Source organism: Molothrus aeneus, chromosome 7 (assembly GCF_037042795.1).
Source record: "Molothrus aeneus isolate 106 chromosome 7, BPBGC_Maene_1.0, whole genome shotgun sequence".
Lineage (NCBI taxonomy): Eukaryota > Metazoa > Chordata > Aves > Passeriformes > Icteridae > Molothrus > Molothrus aeneus.
Window position 1 is genome coordinate 38,606,431 of NC_089652.1, and position 13,528 is coordinate 38,619,958.

At 48.9% G+C, this 13,528-nt stretch overlaps 2 protein-coding genes across 4 annotated transcripts in view; one reads left to right on the forward strand and one right to left on the reverse strand.

Annotated features, from left to right (window-relative positions):
• Positions 1–2,447, reverse strand: part of CCDC148 (coiled-coil domain containing 148) — a 49,189-nt gene extending 46,742 nt beyond the window's left edge. For all 3 annotated transcript variants that reach the window (XM_066553512.1, XM_066553511.1, XM_066553513.1), the window contains exon 1: positions 2,318–2,447. The gene's annotated coding sequence lies outside the window, so the exon portion shown is untranslated. The remainder of the gene's footprint in view (positions 1–2,317) is intronic.
• Positions 2,448–2,626: 179 nt separating this feature from the next.
• PKP4 (plakophilin 4) overlaps positions 2,627–13,528 on the forward strand; it is a 69,976-nt gene continuing 59,074 nt past the window's right edge. Inside the window, exon 1 of the mRNA XM_066554024.1 lies at positions 2,627–2,712. The gene's annotated coding sequence lies outside the window, so the exon portion shown is untranslated. The remainder of the gene's footprint in view (positions 2,713–13,528) is intronic.

Consider the following 13,528-nt stretch of genomic DNA (forward strand, 5'->3'; position numbering starts at 1 on the left):
AGTTAACAAGGGGTGCCTTTCCATAGCCGATGTCATCCCTGTTGGACAGGGCTGCTGCCCTGGGACACACAGCAGGCAATTAGATAATGTATTGGCTGCTCAGGGTGCCAAAACAAATACACCAGCTATGAGGGTATGACTAATACCAGACAGAATGAAACAGCTTTCCTCACTGACAGTCATTCAACAGATTTCCAAATCTGACAGAACCTCAAAATGTTACTTTCAATTCTTTCTACTTCTTTTATGCCAAAACAAACAGACTCAAGATCCCTTTCTCCTTCCCAACAGCATTTCTTACCCTTTCCCATCTCACCCCAACAGGAACTCCAAAGCACAGTCAGACTCTGCAGTGTGCGGCTCTGCAGGGATGCAGGGCACCTGGAGCAGCCTGTTCCTGATCACCTGGGACCAGCCAGAACCGGGAAGGCCTGGGGAGCCTGGGGATGGCACTGTGCCACATCCTGTGGCAGGCTGTGCCTCCCACAGCCCCCACAGCGACATCCAGGAATTGTCCCTTTTACTGAGGGACAAGTGAGCTTAATCCTTTCCCAAAAGCCGTTACCTGTGAAAGCCAAGCCAGCATAATAACACCCAAATTACAGGTGAAAACCAGCTGAGACTGATTTGAAGCTAATTTAATTAATCCAGTACACCTTTGGTAGAAGCAACCTTGTAACTAAGGAAGGTCACAGTTCTCATACATCCTGCAGTTTCTCTTCCATTTATTCTAGATCTAGTTAGTTCACGTTTTATCTTTCCTTCACTCCAGCTCTCCACTCTCATTTGACCTTTTCACCCCTTATTTTATTTCACATCTACTACTCTTTATTTTCCTAAGTTTCTACTGTTATTCCCCTCAGTTTCTGTTTCCCATTTCCTAGACAGAGACCACCATTTTGGTTTGGTAATATTTTATATATAATTCACATGGTATAAATGACGAGATTTTTCAGAGCAGTGAGGACTCAAGACTCCTGTTTACAGCTGCCAAGCATTTTCCATGTGGATATCATCATAATGTAGGAGCTCCTACTGCATTATTCAAAATACAAATAATTATACAAATAGCAACAAAAACCTCAGCGGTTAAATATCTTGCCAATAGCCTACGTGGTTTCCATGTAGCAGAGTACATTCCAAGTGGGAAATTCAGAGAAGGGACTATAAGAGTTTAGAGTTCACTCTCCACGTCCACCTGCCTCCTCCTCGTTACCTGCAGCTCCCTCTCAAGCAGAGACTAACGAAGCACATAATTCTACCTGCAGCATCAGCACCAATTAAGCCACATCACGAGTTCATGTGTCCTTATGCCTAAAATAAAACTACGGTTCACCCCATCAAACAGTAAACCGAAAAACGGAGCTGGATGGAAAACAGACACGAGTTACAATGTGGACACTTTTTCCACGTTCCTTTACAGCAGGCTTTCTACACCATCCGCATCTATGCAATAGGGGAAGAGAGTGAGAAACAACCTCTTGAATCAGCGAGAGCTGCTGATTCAAGTGGCCATTTGGCTTTGGCTCCTCTGAGCCATTTACAGCGTCATTCAATGAAGTGGAGAGTGTCGATCGCTATCGTACCAGCGGCGCGGGAGGAGAGATTAAGTAAATGGAAAACCAGTCACACGTGGGCTAGAGCGGGACAGTCTGTTCGGGAAGGAGAGGAATGGCCTCAGCCAGATCCCCGAGACACACCGAGAGGGTGAGTCCAGGACAGGCATGGGATGCAAAAAGTTGATCAAGCATTTAAAACGCCCAAAGCCTCTTATTGAACTGTTTTACGGCGATTTTAGGGATATTGGCTTTTCTTTTCTACGTCTATGATTCCTCACACGCCATCAAGAGAGATCAGCTGCTATTGGAAGCTTAAAATGGTAGGATGTTAAAACCCTATGGGAAAGCGTTTTTCCATCTTTCCCAAACACCTGGACTTAGCCCGTCGGGTCTGAGCAGCGCCGCGGGCTGTGCGTTCTGGCGGTACCGGGACACCGCAGGTCACAGGAGCGGCAGGTCGGGCAGGACCACGGGCAGCCAGCCGCTCCCAGCTCCCTGCCCAAGCAGGGCCGTCCCGCAGCCCGTGGCACACGGTGACGGGCAGACGGGCCCGGCTCTGCGGCTCGGCGAAGCCCCCGAGCTCGGGGCTGCTCCCCGCCCCGCTCCCGCGGCGGCTCCTTCGGCGGGACAGGAGGCGGCCGGCACCGTGGGGCGGGCACGCCCGGCGACCGCGGGCACCCCGCACCGGCCATTGTGCAACCGGTTGCTCCATCCATGCGCTCACACACCGCTCGCCCCCGCCGCGCTCGGACACTCACCGCGATGGGTCCGGCGGGTGGCGCAGGAGCAGCCCCCCGTCCCCACGGGCTGTCCCGGCGGAGCTGCCCCAGGCAGGGGTCGGGTCGGGTCGGGTCGGGTTGGGTCCGGTCCCGTCCGGTCCGTCCCGTCCCATCCGCGCCGTCTCCCCCGCACGGCATCGGTAACCACGGTAACCTCAAGTCGCGCCGCCATTGGCGGGTTTAACGCGGAGCAGCAGCCAATGGGGCGCCGCCCCAGGCCGCGCCTGGCCAATGGTGGTGGGCGCCGGGCCGGGCGGCGCGTGACGCGGCGCGCGGGCGGGGCGGGGCTGGCGGAGCGGGCGGCGGGGCCGCCACCATGGAGACCCCGGGGTAGGGCGGGCGCGCCCGGCGGGGCCGCGGGGCCGCTCCGCGCGGTGAGTGCGGGGCACGGGGGAGCCGCGGGCTGGGGCTGCCGCGCGGGAGGGGCGAGGGGGCGGCGGGGTGCGGTGAGGCGGGCGGCAAGGGAGGCGAGGCGGCGTACCCCGCCGGGGTATCGGGGCCGTAGAGCCGTCGTCTCGGGCGGCCCCGCGGGCGGAGCGCCGCGCACTCTCCGTGCCCGCGGGGCCGCCCGGAGCCCGGTGGAGCCGCCCGGAGGGGCCCTGCGGGCGGAGGTGCCGCCGCCCGGCCCCTGCCCCGGGCGCCGCGCGGCACCGGGCGGGAGTGCGGAGCCCGGGCCCGCCGGTGTCCGCGGCCGCGCCGTGTGCGCAGAGTGTGCGCGGTGCCGCGCTGGGAGCTGCGAGCCCGGCGGAGCCGCTGCGGGCAGGGCCACCGGGCCTCGCCGTGCCCGCAGCGCCGCGCAGCCCCGGGCGCGGGGCCGGGCGGGGACACGGCGGGGGATGGCGGGGTCGGCGGAGCGGGCAGGGGGAGCTGGCAGCGCCGGGCCCTGCGCGCCCCGTGTGCCCGGACCGGCGGCCGCGGGGCCCAGCGTCCGCCCCGGTGTTCCTCGGAGTGCCAGGCTTCGGCTGCCGCCCCGGTGCCGGGCGTGCCGGGCCCCGCTGCCGTCGCGGTGTTCCCTGCGCGGGGTTTAAATATGGATTTTTCACTCTTCGTGTGACCGCGGAACGAGCCACGCTCCCGTCGCCGAGTACCGGGAGCCGCGGAGCATCCTCGGCCCGCGCACCGGGAGCACGGCTCGTGGGGTTGTAGTAACTTGTGGCGGTGTTTTCTCCCCCGGCTCCGATCGCACACGCGGCGCTGGCAGCGGGGCAGCACGTGCGGGGTGTGGGCGCGGCGGGGACAGCGGTGGCCCGCGGGGACAGGTGGCCGTGCCCGGCTGGCCGTGCCTCGGGCACGCTGCAGTGTGTGCGAGAACAGAAAGTGCTCTGCAGGTGCCGGTTACCGAGTGCGACTGCCGTGGCTTGGGCTGGGAGAGCTGGGAAATGAAGTCTCGCCGCAATAAAATAAATGCTGATGCTGAGCCTAGGCTGTTTCAGCACAGAAAAGCCAGAGCTGATGACTCAAGCCCCCTCTGGTCCATTTCTCCTCCCGGCTGACGCTCAGGAGACATCACCAGTTCACGGGCAGAGAACTGAGTGTTTCTGAAGTGCCTCTGTTTGCCCCATAGACCTTTGTACTTTTTTTTTTTTTTTTTCTAAATAGCCTCCTGCTCCCTGTTAATTTTACATTAGTCATTGCTTCCAGATTCGACTGTTTGAAGGAAAAGGTGTGGTTGGACTGAGAGCACTAGTGTTGCATGAGCTGGCTTTTCAGTTTTTTCAGCATTGTCAATTTTTGATAAATTGGAGTTTAGAGATTAGTAGATTACAAGGATGATAATGTTTCCCCCTTAACTAATAACTATATTTTTGAGGTCAACATCAAATAGTTTGTTCATTGTGATAAAGATATGGGAACCTACTAAATGTGCTTGTTTAGTTTATGAGGAGACAGTAATTCAGTCCTGTTCATCATCATATTTAAAGTGGCGGGAGTGCGTGTTGGGAGCAAAAGCTTTTTGTTGGCATTTATATACTGTAATGTTTCTGTTAAGCATTACAATGTTATATGCAAGTAAATGTAACATGACTGTGAAAGGTAGGTTGCAGTAACTTTCTCCTTCTGTGAACTGCTCTGCTGCTGCTGAAATAAGATGCTATTAATATTTTTAATTAAGGTAGAAAAGCTGATAGGCCCTTTCCAGTAAAAACTGTGTCTTTTTCCCTTTCATCTTGTTAGATGTTCAGAACAAATAGCAGTACTGATACCAGAAGTTCTGCTTTGAAACACAGTTGGAGAAAGTTTCATGAGAGTCATCTTCTATGAGAGGGGAGAATTTGTTCATTTCTTAGAATGTCAACAAGGTAACGCCTTTTGGAGTTTGCATTTTTATATAGTAATGCAGGATCCTTTTAACAATGAACAGTTGAATTCAGTCACACAATGTAAACAAGTTATAGGATGCAGTACCTTTTTATAGAAGCTTCTTGCAATAGCAAAACAGTGTCTGTAGTGCATTTTGAGTTATTTTTCATATTTAGTGAGAGCATATGCTATGTACAAATAATAGTAATCCTAATTAGTAATGTGTGTTTGCTGTTTAGTGTAGAAATCTGCATGCACTGAGAGAAGACTCTCTGGAGAAAAGCTGCATTTTAAATGAACAGAAAACATAAATAAGAATTTCATGTACTTCTGCTTCACTTTATCTAGATTATTTCAATACATTTAGTACAGATGAAGAGCTGAAGCAGTTCTGAACTATGGGACTGTGTGAGTAAGGTCTACATTTTGTTATGAGGATTTTTTTTTTTCTTCTTCATTTTGATGCTGGAAATAATCAAGTCCTGTAACATTTGGTTATTTGTTTGGTGCATAAAAGCAGTGGCTAGTTTAGGGAGTTCAGTGAGCTTAACAGTAGACTAGTTTGCTTTAGTACCAGGTTTAGTACTTAGTGTAATGTGCAACAGAAAAGTCCCCTAAAAAGCAAGCAGAGCTTGTGATACTTGTCTGGAAAAGCATAGTTGTGAGCCTGTTGTTGGCCACGGTCTGTATCACTCTCACGTTCAGTGTGTCAGTGGGTCTGGGTGGGTTCCGTGGAGGTGCTGCGGGTGAGCCGCGGCGCTCGTGGTGCGGTGCAGCAGAGCAGTGCCCGGAGCAGAGCGTGTTCCTGGCAGGCTGCCATGGGCTGGGACCCCGCTCCAGGAGTTCCCTGCCCTGCAGGAGCAGCAGCTCCGTGTGCCAGGGCTGCCCGGAGCTGCTGCAGCAACAACGCGTTCTGCTACCTTGCACAACAAGCATGTGGACATCTCCCCGGGAGCCTGTGTTGGTGTGGGTCAGAATTCTGGAATTTTCAGCATTTTTGGTTAGGTTTGGTGCTTTTTTTTTTTTTCCTCAGGCAAAAGTAAGATATTAAATCCTTATGAATATGGCATGTACTGCCAGTCCAAAGTTAAACTGGTTCCAACTTTAGTAATGAGGTGGGAAAGGAGAAAGGCCTGGCATAGCTTTGTGTGCGAGTGACCAGAAACCAGATGTGAAACCGGGCTGTTGGGCATGGCCAGTAGCTATCACTTGCTACCTGCCTCCGCCTTGACTGCAATATTGCTGACAGCAAGGCAGTTCAAATGCTAGTGAAGATGGGGAGTAAACACACAACCGCAGCCAAGCCCAGAGCCAGGGCCTGTGGAAATGGCCCTTCCCAAGGAGCAGGCTGTGCTGGCCCTGGCAGCAGAACTTGGGAATGGAGCTGGAGGGGATGATGGCACCGAGTGATCTCTGGGCATGTTTGGGAGCTTTGCTGATTCTCAGCTGCTTTTCCTAAGGCCTGCGAGATGTCCTAGTTCATTGGATAACTTCTCATGTTCTTTTATCCAAACAGAATACTCATTTATTCTGCTCGGGGGAGGTTTGCAGAGGGAGGGGAGGAGGTGGATAGAGACAGCCAAAAACTGCCTCTAGTGACCTTCCCAAAGCTTTTGCTTGCATGGAAGAAAATCCCAGCGTCTTGTCAGTGAAATCTCTGCAGCTGGCAGCAGCGTTCAGACCTTTGCTCCTCTCCCCCTTGCTGCCCTTAGTGCCTCTCTCCTTTATTTTGAGGCAGATGAGAGAGGCCTGGATTTCAGGAGGAAGGAAGGAGTCCATCACTTTCATAGAAGATTAATTATTTTCGTTTTTGGTAGTGGAATATCTGACTATGTCATTGAAAGGGAAGGCTGAAGGAGAAGGGTCTGGGAGTGGTGTGTCATGGTGGCTCAGCTGGGCCATGGGAGGCTGGAGGCCATGGTACTCGGCCATGGGGCAGTTGTGTGTGTGTCCAGGCCCAGGGAGGACATGGGGGCAGTTGTGTGTGTGTCCAGGCCCAGGGAGGACATGGGGCAGTTGTGTGTGTGTCCAGGCCCAGGGAGGACATGGGGCAGCTGTGTGTCCAGGGCTAGGGAGGCTGTGGACTGGCTGTGTGTCCAGGGCCAGGGCGGCCATGTGTCCAGGGCCAGGGAGGCCGTGGGGCAGCCGTGTGTCCGGGCCCAGGGAGCAGCCATGTGTCATGGGGCAGGGAGGCCATGTGTCCTGGGCCAGGGAGGCTGTGGAATGGCCGTGTGTCCTGGGCCAGGGAGGCTGTAGAGCAGCCATGTCTCCAGGCCCAGGGAGGCCGTGGAATGGCCGTGTGTCCAGGGCCGGGAGGCCATGGAATGGCCGTGTGTCCAGTCCCAGGGAGGCTGTGGGGCAGCTATGTGTCCAGGGACAGCCATGTGTCCAGGCCCAGGGAGGACATGGGGCGGCCGTGTGTGTGTGTCCAGGGCCAGGGAGGCCATGGAATGGCCGTGTGTCCAGGGCTGGGAGGCCGTGGAATGGCCATGTGTCCTGGGCCAGGGAGGCTGTGGGGCAGCTATGTGTCCAGGCTCAGGGAGGCCATGGAATGGCCGTGTGTGTGTCCAGGCCCAGGGAGGCCGTGGAATGGCTGTGTGTGTGTCCAGGCCCAGGGAGGCCGTGGAATGGCTGTGTGTGTGTCCAGGCCCAGGGAGGTGACTCCAGCACAGGCTTGCCCTCCTTTCAGGATGGGCTGTGTGAGTCAGCCCTCCTTCCTGAAGAGCCAGTGGTGTCTGCTGGGAACCGGCCCGGCCAGTTCCCTGCTGCCTCTCCTGCCTTTCCTCCCTGCCTGGCAGAGCCTGTGGCTGCCGGGATCCGTGGAGAGTGTCTGGGGCTCTCTTCAACTTTCTGGTCCTCTTCGTTGCATCCCGCTCTTACAGGAAAACAAAGATGACTTTGGAAAGCTGGGAAAAATCTGTTCTTTGAGTATGGTGTCTTTAAACAAGGTGCCGTTTTAACAGAGTTTTTGGCATGCTTTTGTTATACATGTGTTTTCCTACTTTAAGCAATTTTACTATATTAAGAAAAAGAAATTGCTATTTTTCTCCAAAATGTCTCCATGACCACCTCTTGTAGATCTCCCCCCCTTTTTTTTAACTTTGCGCAGCATTTTAGAGATTTTACCTAGCTAGGTAAGAAATTTCCTTACAAGGAATTGAAGACCAGTCAACTTCCTGTTTAATTGCTTTTAAAGATAATTAAAATATATCTTTATTTTAGTGGAGAAAATGAAACCAGGAGTTGTTACTTAATTTGAGAGTCATTAAACCATTATTCAAGAAATAAGTAAAATTAACCCCCCATGTAGTGTTCCAACTGAAATGTAGTGTGTTTTTGTGAACCTTCAATTAACATTATAGTTGATCTGATGTTTTGATTGATGTTGTGATGAATTCATTATTAAAGAGCAGAAAGGAATCTGTTGTAAATTCTTTGAAGGTGCACAAGTTGAAACTTGCATTCTGCATCACAGCTCAGTGGGGGGATTTTTAATGTATTTACTGTTTGTGGATGGGTTGGTGGTTGTGGGCAGTGCATGAAATCCCCCTGTGGCTATGGGATCTATGGGATGTGTGAGGCAGGTGGTTCACAGCCCCTGTGCAGGCTGTGGGATGAGCTGGCCTTCAGGGTTCGCTGAGTTTGTGCAGAGGAGTTTAGGGCACCAGACTGCCATTCCCTGATGAGTGAGATGCATCTCAGAGCATTGCATGGGCGAGCCCTGATGGGATTTGCTTGTCTTGGGGCACCTGTGCTGGCTGGTGGTAGGGGTAGCTGTGCTAGATTGGTCCAAGAAATGCCCTCAGACTGACTGGGGCCACCTCCAGCAGCTTTCCTAGTGCAGGTAGGGAAAGGAGTAGCACAGGTCTGGGAGCAAGCGAGGAAAAGAAGGAGCTGTGGTGTGATGCCAAATATCACCTTTTGTCCTATGAGGTCCAGCTGTAAGGAACAAGGAAGAAGCATTAAACAAATTCTAGATTTCTGTTCGTTTCTATGGGTACCAAAAACTTTTCCTGTCTTTATCTTCTTATCAAAAGCTCTTTGTCTTCTGTCTGTGGTGTGTCTAGCCAAAGACTATCATCTGGGCTATGCTTTTAACAGGTTTTTATAAATGGACTCAAAAGCATTTGCATTACACGAGTCCAAATAGAAAGCACCTAATCTATCCCTTAGTTTGCTCTATATGATGTAACTTAATGCCATCTGTGCTAGAAATCAGATGTGAATGGGAGATGTCCATTTTGTGGTGGATTTCTATCCTCTTCCCCAGGAAGGCAGCAGCAGGCAATGCGTCCTAGGTGCTCTGAAAGGAAACCTCTTCAGTTCCAAACCTGTGTTCTTCACTGTCTTGCCTTGGCAGAACTTCCTGTTGTGTAGTCTGGGAATTAAGTATTGACACATTTGTTATCATACAGGTAAATCTGATTGGTGAAAACTAAAACCACAGAAACTCACCTCTCTCTGAAATGGTTTCAGACAAATGATAATTCTTTAAATTTAAAATATTGGCAGTGAGATGACTGGTACAACACATCACTTGTTTCTGGGAGCATGTTTATATTTTGGATGGGAAATGAAAAAACATTGAACCCAGAAATCTCAGACTGGCTTGTAGACTTGTGAGATGTGCCCATTTGCTCTGTGTTATTGGGACTATCACATAAAGAAAGAAAATTCTGAGGTTTTTTAGTTTTGCTATTGTTCCTTAGCATAAATCATAGCAACAGCATACACTGAGATTTAGGAAACATCACTGTCATTAAATACATTCTTTTCCAGAAGATACTTAAAAAAAAAATCCTAGTTTAGTGTTTTTCACAGAATAGATACTGGCAGAAAAACTTCCTGTGGTTCAAGAACTTGACACTTCTTAAGGAAGTTCTGAAGTTCTGGTAGAGAGCACTGCCTGTTGTGGGATGCTTTTTGTTCAGGCTGACGTAGTCAGTCTTTCAACACTCAGAGTTTTTTAATTTAGTTGTGGAACCCAGGTTATTTTTAAGCAGGAAGAAAATTCACCAGGTCATGTACTGACACTGAGACAAAATCAAAAAACTGCAACAACAAAAGACCCAAATCCCAAAAAACAAAAAAAAAATCCTGAAGATATGCGGTTAAAAGTGTTGAATTAGCAAAGCACACTGAATCCAGGAACTGGATTTGTCTGATGAGCTACTGAGTTTTATTTTGGCTAACTTGAGTGCTCTGAAAGGAACCACCCACTGTCCATCGGGAGCTGCTGCTGCATTGATCCAGTCTGGAAATGTAGTCACACAGTGGAGGAGGATAACATTCTGTATTAAACTTAATGCATTTATTGCTGTTCATAATGGGTAGATTTTAAATAGCTTATTTACTGTTGTAAATATAGATACAAAAGAAGATATCCTGAATCACAACTTCCTGCTTTTAGGAGGTGTGAAGTGCATTATATTTAGGAAGTCTTGCCTTGTTAGAATGCAGCAAATGCTATTTTAGTGATACAGTTCATTGTATTAATTAATATAGTAACATTGAATTGGTTTGTATTACTAGTATATTGATTTAACCTATAATATTAATATATTTTAGACTGAATTTTGAAATATGAAAGGAAGTTATTTTTTCAGATAGCAAAGATAATTCAAGTTATTGTAATTTTTCCAGAAGTTTCCTTTTTTTTCTCTGTATCTCAATGTGTCACAGGAATCATATTGCAACAGAACAAAAATGTTTTACTATGGCACTATTCCAGGATTGTTTTGGTTTTTTTGGGTTTTTTTTGCTTTTTTGGTTTTTTTTGAGAGTTGAAGAATATGCTTTATGTGCAGCAGTGCACACTGTAGGATGATATTTCCTCCTGGTCAGGTGTTCCCAGTTCAAAAGGGACCGTGTGGTGAAGGCTGTGTTGGTCGGGCTGTGTGCACCTCCCTCAGGTAGAGCAGCTGTGGAGGTTGCAGCTCGGAGCACCAATGACTGCATGGAACCAGTCTGCACCAATCCAAACAACAAACCCCTGCAGCAGGCTGGCCGGAATCCTCAGCTCTTAGTGCTGGAGCTGTTTTCACAGAGTTCACTGAATCCTGTCTTTCTAAACTGATTGCTCTCCAACTTGGTGTTGTGATTGAGCATGGTGAAAACAAAGGACTGCTGCACAGACACTTTCTGTGCTTTGAAGCATAAACATGACCTTTTTCCTTGTGCTTGGAAGCTGATTGATCATGCCTTAGAAGAATGCCCTGGTGTGAAAAGTTCAGACAGCCTTTCCTTCAGCTGTGCAGCACTCAGGAAGGCCTCATTCCACAGGCCAGCAGCTGCCTTGTGCTCGTATGGGATGTCCTCACACAATGAAGAACTGCTAACTCTGAGCAGATGACTTCCAGAGTTGCTCTTGCTTCTCTTGGAGCTGATAATTGGTTCTTCCTTCCCCCAGGTTCCCTGACACAGGCAGGCCTTTGGAAGAACTTGTTACTGTTGTCTGCATGGCAAATAGCCACCTGCCTGTGAGGGTTTGCTTTCCAAATATTTGACGGGTCTGTCTCACTTCCAAGTCTTTAGTGGGCAAACTTAAACATGTTGGAGGAAGGCGAGCCAAGCTGTGCTGCTGCATGGATTGCGTTCGGCTGTTTCCCTCCTTGCACAGGATCTCGCAGAGGCTGCCTTAGCTTGGATCTCTGGACTTAAAACTATCCTCTAGCTGACTGAAATGGTTTGCATCTTGCACAGAATTATAGCCAGAATCGAGATTTTTATCTTGGAATTTTTTTTACCTTGGATTTTTATCTTGGAAGCAAAAATGCCTTGTAAGTCCAAAATTCAAGGGTGGTGTGTCCTTTTCCCTAGTACAAACATAAATACTACCTGTGAAAGCTCTGCTATGTCATGCTGCTAATGCCCAGGAACTAATTAACGACTAGCCCCAGAGCCTCTGCTCTGGCAACTTATAACAGCCTGGGGCAGGAGGAGAGCAGGGATGTACTTGGGATGTCTAGACAGGCTTCTTAACGTCCTAAATGTTTACAACCTTTATTTTATCAACCCTCCCATTGTACCGCTGTCTTTTGGATTTACACTTGTCAATGTATTCTATTAATTCTTATTCCAAGGTATGAGGTGAAAATCCTTATAGAAGAGTTTAGTCTGTTGAAATTCAAAACGGTTAAGCTTGCTTTACCTGTATTTCAGAACCAAGTTTTGGTTGGTTCTAGACAACAGATGAATAACCACTGTTCTGCAATTTCTTTTGTTGCAAGAATCACTTGAACCTGGAGCTTTTAAAAGATTCCTTACAGACCATGGGAAAAAAACTTCTAGGAAACTGCTAATGCTTGGTTTTCCTTCAAAGTATTTATCCATTTTACACAACTTTAAAAAAGATATTGTAAGTTGGAATTTATCTCCTTTACAATTACGTCCCCATAATTTAGCTGAATCTAGTGATTCCAGACTGGAAGATGCGATGTTTGTGCAGCCAGCTCATTTCCTAGTGGAGGCTGGGAGAGAGCCCCAGGGTACAGAAGACCCACTGCTCAGGTCCCTGTCAGTGGGGATTAGCCAGAGGGATCTCTGCTCTGCTGCACTGGAGCTGTTCTAAAGGGTTTGTGGATAGCTCAGTTTACCATGGCTTGTGATATTTGGACCTTTTCACTTTCTGAAATGACGCAGTTCGGTGGGAAGACAATGCTTGTCACTGAGGTTATGCTGTTTTTTGGAATACAGTGCTTGTTAATGCATTGGCTGATCTCTCACAATGGTGCATGGAGTGAGCAGCTCTCTGCTCTGTAGTGATGGGGACTTTGTTTGCCTTTCAAAGGCCCTCACTGATGGACAGCCTTGTATGCTTCAAAGTTCAGACTTCCTGCCAATGTACTTTTTCAATATGAATATGAATCACTTTGGTGTGTTAAATTTGTGAGACCTACAACTTCATAGATTTATGAACACTAATGGCAACCTTTCCATTTAAGTGTGCATCGGTTTTTCACTCAGTTTTCCTTGAAACAAAAGCTGGAGTTTGATATGATTAATCTTGTCCAGGATACTGGCAGTGGGCCTGTGAAGCTGACTGAGGTGGTGCTAATCCCTGGCTTTATTTCTGTTTTGCCTTTTTTGTCCGGAAGGGTGTGTTAGGAGATGCAGTGACTCTGCCTCTCACCTGGCCAACACTGATCATTTCTTCTTCTAGATGAAAGAACATGTCTGTCAGACTTCCTGCAGTGTAGGATCTCTGTGGGTTTACAAAGCAGATTCAAAGAGAATTGTGACTTGTGTGTGCAGAGTGACTTGGGTAGAGGACAATCAGCATGTCCCCCAAGTTATTGTTTATTTTGCTCATTTGGGCGGGTTACAGCAGCTGTGGCCTTGACTTGCTCCTACACTGGACTGACAGGATCAGATCCCCCTTTGTCCCAGGTGAACTTAAACCATGATGTGAAGTCTTGACACAGTACTGGAGGAGGGAGACAAAGTGACTTGAACTAATGGTTTTCACATGCCAGCTTGTACTTTAAATGAGGTGGAACTTGAACGTGTGATTTTGTGGGTATGCAGATGTTCCTGGCATTGCTATGGGTGGATGATAAATGCAGTAATAGCTTTGGTTGTTAGTTGAGCTCCTGTGTGAAGATACAGGTGTGTGTTTTATTAGAGTCCTAACTGAAATGGCCCTGCCACAGGAGGAAAGCAAGCAAATCACCTTGATTTGACCTTAACATTTTCCAGCTTCAGAGATGCCAGCAGAATGTGAATCAAAACAGTACTGCCTGTAAACACATCCCAGAGGAGCCAGCTACTTTCTGCTGGTTTAACTCTGATTGAAGGAGTTTGACTCCCTTTAAGTTAGATATGATTTTATTTGTACAAATAAGAAAAAACAAGTCAGATGAACCAGTATGATAGGAATCCTCTCTATGG